This window comes from Rhipicephalus sanguineus, chromosome 2 (genome assembly GCF_013339695.2).
Source record: "Rhipicephalus sanguineus isolate Rsan-2018 chromosome 2, BIME_Rsan_1.4, whole genome shotgun sequence".
Classification (NCBI taxonomy): domain Eukaryota; kingdom Metazoa; phylum Arthropoda; class Arachnida; order Ixodida; family Ixodidae; genus Rhipicephalus; species Rhipicephalus sanguineus.
In genome coordinates this window covers 103,530,646-103,536,898 of record NC_051177.1, presented here as the reverse complement: position 1 = coordinate 103,536,898, position 6,253 = coordinate 103,530,646, and the positions used below count along the sequence as shown (strand labels likewise).

The following is a 6,253-nucleotide window of genomic DNA, read 5'->3' as shown; positions in this document are numbered from 1 at the left end:
TTTTCACTGACATAAGCGCTCTTCGACAAAAAAAATGTCAAAATTGAGGCCTGAGTTGTTTTATTTTTCGAAAATGTACTTTTTTGAAAAAACTCGCTTCTTTAACTATTTTCTTCTTATTTCGCGCTGCCTGTAGAAAAACGATCTTCCGCATAAATGTTGCAAAGGCTCCTTGAAATACTTGGAAAAAAGCATGGATGTAATTCACAGTAATGCGTATTAAAACCAACAAGAAAATTTTCGACACATCGTTTATAGTTCGCGTTAAATTCGGCCGTGAAATCCCAAAACATTGCAGTGAACAAAAACAGGAGGTCTGCGCCGCCACCTTCAAATACTTTTCTGGCACGCTGGGAGCATTTCTTGGAAATAAAATTTTTGGTTCCGTGCACTTTGAATGTGCCCACATAACATATAAAAAACCCAGGCAAAACAAAAATATCGACCGGACAGGCATGTTCGATCTCTCGTGGAATCACCCTTTAGAGGGCGGCAGCAGCCCACTTTCGCACACGGTAGAACCAAATAAAATCTGAGAACACATTTTTCTTGACGAAAAGCCACCAGAGAAAGGTTTTGCTGCAGCAGAATAATTAAAACTGCGATTTACGCACAATGCAAGCTATTAACAACCATCAGTCGCCCTGAAGTGAGCACTCACAGCAAGGGTCACTTTGGCCAGTTATATCTCGTAAACAAAGCAAATGAGGACATATGATATTAAAACCGTATGTTCATTGACATAAGCGCTCTTCGATAAAAAATTGCCGTCAAAATTGAGACCGGAGTTTTCTTTATTTTATTTTTTGAAAATGTACTTTTTTGAAAAAACTCGCTTCTTTAACAATTTTTTTCTTTTTTTGCGCTGACCGTAGGAAAATGATCTTCCGTATAAATGTTGCAAAGGCTCTTTTCTATATTTGACACTGTTTTCAAGTTTCTGTTTGAAATAGTAAAGGCGCCAAGGCGCCTCAAACTTAGGACCCTTTTTTGATTTCGGCCGTGTTTGCCATTTTTTCACATTTTCTTCTTAATGAGGACGGCATAAAAAAAGCATGGATGTAATTCACAGTAGTGCGTATTAAAACCAGCAAAAAAATTTTCGACACATCATTTATAGTTCGTGCTAAATTCGGCCGTGAAATCCGAAAACAATGCAGTGAGCAAAAACAGGAGGCATGCGCCGCCACCTTCAAATATTTTTTGGGTGCGCTGGGAGCGTTTCTTGGAAATAAAATTTTCAGTTCCGTGCACTTTGAATGTGCCCACATAACATATAAAAAACCCAGGCAAAACAAAAATTGCGACCGGACAGGCATGTTCGATCTCTCGTGGAATCACCCCTTAGATGCCTCATTGCCTCATCAGATGCCTTAGATGCCTCGGTGGCGCCGCCGCCGCCACCGAGGCGAAAGCCTTGGATGTCTCATTAAATATCTCTTAGATACAATCGACTGAGATGGAAAAGAAGATGGATTTCGCCTTCCAACTCGTCTTAGGCTATTGGATAAGCGACACTGTCACTTTTTTTTTTCACGCCTTGCGTGAATCGCCCTTTATGAGGGTCGGTTAGCTCATTTCTCGGTACGAGGCTGGTGACCTGTTTAACTTGGGAGGCGACACCTTATAATTCAGCGGTTAGCGCACGACATGTGTGTTTCGTGAAGAAAACAAACTTTGTAACGTAAAGTGGAAAAGTTGAAACTCACGATGCACTCTTCTCGAAGTTACTCCCACTGCTCTTACAGTAGCCCAAAGGCGTGTACACAGAGGGGAAAGCAACGGTACAAAGACAGCCACCCGTCTCAAAAGTTTGAGGCTGTAGAGAGGCACCTTGTGCCTCTGAAAGCAAACATATGGGTGTCTTTGCACACTTCATAGCCCTCGAGCTATATAGTATCTCGGTCGGTGGCTCCGTGTGCGGCGTCGTAGGCACACAGGGCCAAACTTTGGGAGCAAGGTTATTGACACTGCTTGTCTTTGTTTAATGCTCTGAGAAAGGGCGAATTCTTGCGCGGCGCATTAAGTTTTGCCATGTGTCAGAACGAGGACACGTGGAAACAGTTACCGCTCTTTTTGCGAGCACGTTACAGGTGAACGCGTGCGTCGAAAATAAATATCGGCTTTCACAATCGGGCCCTTCCAACACGCTTTGTGTGCAACTCACGGAAAGCAGAAAGCGAGGGAAAATGTGAAAAATAAAGAATTCAATCTTCAGCACGTTTGTTTTTCTGTATTTTCTTTAGCATAGTGTAAGTGGTGGGTCGACTGCTTTCAATTTCCATCGCCATCTCTATTGTAGAGCTACGGTGCTACGGCCCTCCTTAATAACAGGCACCCATCGCTATATCTGAAATGAGTTTTCACTGTCTCGTAGCTGTGCTGCTACGCTGTTGCAACGGGTCATGAACTGCATATTGAGCCATTATCATTTCCAGCTGGCTATCATAACTGAAGGTAACGATAATGACCATAGATTCGTTAGACAACATCAAAAACAATCGCGTATATATTACGTAAACTTTTCAGCTGCATGTGCTATACTTATGCATGTGTGATATTGTAATAAGCATTGTGGCTGTGACTGTTGTGTCACCCTTCTGCGCTTGTGGTCAAGCGTCTTCGGCGTGTCAGTCATAATTATCCAACTGATACACTGTGCCTTGTTATGACTCTTCTGCAAGGCGCCGGTCTTGACCGCATAAACTTTATATTATGAAATGAAAAATAGCTGATCTACACATCAAAAAGTTGGTGAGAAACCAAGGCTGATAGAACTGCAAGAACCAAGGCAGAGGTTATAGGGACAGCGACACGCTCGTATTCTTACAATTGATTGATGAACATGTCTCGCTCGATTCTCGGCGCACTGTCCTTTAAAAGAGACCAGGCTAATTAATAGCTCTGCCATAATCCACAGTGACTGATGAAAGCGTACAAACCAGTGAGTTTCTTTCTCTTTTGTGTCCATGCATTGTGCGTACTGTCGATCCTATAAACTGGTCGAAGCTTTCTTTCTTTTTTTTTTCTTGAATTGCGTTAAGTGTCCGTTTAATCAAGCGCCTTATTTCCGACTCGGTATTTTTCGAGTCCCTATTTAACCCACACATATCGGTTTCACTCACGTATTTTTCTGGCCATCCCTCACACTTACTCGGCTTGTAAACTTTGTGAGTGGGTAATTTTGCGTTTAAAAGTCACGAAGACAAAACTTAAAAGCTTTGACGTAAAAACAAACGAATGTGTATCTTGTGCGATTCGACTAACTTCCAGTTGGTGGTTTCACAGAAGATTATTGTAATCATATGCTTGGTTTTATGAGGAATTCGGACTCTGTTTACGGAAGTAGAAGATGCTGTCAAAGAAACTGAAATGACGCTAGACTTTCAACTCCACCATTTCATGGAGGTTAGCTGTATTTTCAGCGTCAAGTTTCTTTTACTTGTTGCTTCAACTTGCGTTGTTGGTGTCTTTCTACTCGCCCCTGACCTGTTCGTCAGTATATCGTGTTACTTGTCTATAACCAAAACCAATTAGCTATAACCAAAACCAATTAGATATTGTTGAATCAGCACAATCTGAGGGTAAAGGTTACTGTATAAGAGCTACTACAACGCCTGTTTCAGTGCAATGCTATCTGCCAAGTTTTAAAATTCCAACTCAAGAAGTCAAGAAGTCGCCGCCATGGCTGCGGTTGGCACTGACTAACACTCCTAGGTTTAAATCAACATATATACCCCAGAAAGTGGACGGGAGGATTGCCGCCGCCGTAGCTCAGTGGTAGAGCATCGGACGCGCTATTCGAAGGTCGCAGGTTCGGTCCCTGCCGGCGGCAAGTCATCTTTTCGTCCACTTTACTTTCTTCACATTTATATTCTAAATACTACAGATAACACCCCCTGTACTTTCCTTGGCGTTATTGTCTGTTAGTTCTCATCAACTCAAGAAGTGTAACTGATGTGAAACAAATTTTCTGAAAAATATCATCAAATGATCAAACGAAGTACACGCAACAGCTTTCATCAACTTGCATGCCACTTTCTCATTGTAGAGTAGCTACATCCGTACTTTTGACGCCATACCGTTAAACAGCCCGTGTCGCAGAAATTCCGTTGTCGGTGTCGTTGGTTGCGAGCGAAAAATCATTATTGTCCGTGACCGCAAAATAGCCATGGCTGCAAATAATAAACAATGATGATGTACCCGAGGTGGAATCAAATCAAGGCCTTCGGCGTGGCAAGCAACTGTTCTACCACAGAGCCACGCCAATGCTTGGAACTGTACTGAAAGTGACTTTCATGCTTCACAATCATACGCGTCCTCTGTACAGGCATCGCAGTATATATACGAGATGGTAATATTGCAGTAAAACGTGGTACAAGCGCACATTGCCATCGGGATTCACACCATGTGAATTGCATAACGAGTTGGTGGTTTAAAGCCGGCCACCCATTATAAAAGGTTCACAAATTACTGCGCGTATACCCTTACGAACACGTAGTGAGTTCATCGCAACTTCGAAAAAGTATCACACGCGAAATTGCTACTGGTTTAAAGTGTGTCACCCATTACTAAGGGAACACACATTAATGCGCGCATTCTCTCACACACACGTAGTGGGTACACTATTGTCATAAAAGGGCTGTTGAAGAGGGTGGAAACCTTTACCTTTACTATAGGGCATGTTGTGTGTGTGTGTGTGTGTGTGTGTGTGTGTGTGTGTGTGTGTGTGTGTGTGTGTGTGTGTGTGTGTGTGTGTGTGTGTGTGTGTGTGTGTGTGTGTGTGTGTGTGTGTGTGCGTGCGAGCGAGCGAGCGAGCGTGCGTGCGTGCGTGCGTGCGTGCGTGCGTGACTGGGCGACTGAACATAATGACAAGCGAAACAGAGCGCGATGATGATGTGGCCGGATATCACTACCGCATTCAACTCCTGAAGGCGAAGCTTAAGCGTCCCCCAATTTTTCACTGAACTAACCATGTGCCTGCATTTATGGTCGACGCTACAAGAACTCGCTGAGTTGAACTGCACGGAAATTGTCCAATATGCACACGTAGGACATACCATTCGTTTCTTGTGGTCTTATAGTAAAAGCTATTGAATGAAACTAAGCTGGGTGGGATCGTCCCGAGTCATTATACTGTGCAGCGGTACACAGTTAAGACCACAAGTACATTGCTTAAAAAGAAATCGGTAAACCTTCGCTTTTGATGCAGTTAAAGAAACGCCGGTCATGCCTTTGACCATGTTCCAGTCTTAATTTGACTTGCCATATTTAAATATGCTCAGCAGCAAAAAAAAAGAAAAGAAAGCTGTCGTAACGAAACGATATGTATACAAAATTGATTATTTATAAAATTAATCGCACAGAGATCTTGACCTCTTTGTCCGTACTATGAGCTTTACTACAAACACTCTTACTTTGCACGAAAATTCTAACGAGGCAGTGGCAGACTCCAAGCACATATATACGAAGGAGCAGCCCTATAGAGACGTGGGAACAATGGTTAAAAGCGCAGCACCACACAACACAAGAGAAGACCAGACCGAGCACAGGCGCAAACTAACTGATTTATTGAATGCAGATCTCCAGATATATATACAAACAGGCTGCGCAGGCGCATCGTCACAACAATCCTCGGAAAAATCAAACATGTGACGAAATAAAATCAATTTGAGCTCGATACAGCGCAATGGTTGTGTCGCTGACACACTCCTCAGCTGCTTTTCCGATTAGAAATGCCTTTAACGTTTCACGAGCCGTTTTTTGTCTGCTTCTGCCTACAACTTTTGCGCATCGGAAACGTGGTTCACAATTCGGGCATGTCGTGCAGTGGTCGACAAGATGACTTCTCTCCTTGTTAATTAGATTTCTTGCGTGTTCCCTGATCCGGTCATTGAGACAGCGTCTGGCCGATGTATACTTTGCCGCAGGTCAGGGGAATCTCGTACACGACGTTGTTGGCACACTGAACGAAACGTCGTTCATGGTTCTTTTTATAGCCTCCCTTTTCCTCCGCACAGGTGGTGCGACGGCTAGCTGAGCGAGCTTCTGGGGGGCCGAGAAAGCCAACGGCACGCTGAACCGGCTACACACTTTTTTCAGGCTATATATGTGTGACCATGTGCATGTACGGCACCACTTCTGGCCTCTGGACGCCCGCCAGGGGCTTCGCGGCATCTAAGTAGCAACGGTGCTTCATCTTCTTAAGAAGCGTCTCAGCAACACACAAGACGACCGACCCAGGGAAACCGGC

General features: G+C 43.8%; 1 non-coding gene across 1 annotated transcript; it reads left to right on the top strand.

The window, feature by feature from the left end:
- The first annotated feature begins 3,763 nt into the window (after positions 1-3,763).
- Positions 3,764-3,835, top strand: Trnaa-cgc (transfer RNA alanine (anticodon CGC)). The gene has a single exon. It is a non-coding gene; the product is annotated as a tRNA-Ala (tRNA).
- Positions 3,836-6,253: the final 2,418 nt, after the last annotated feature.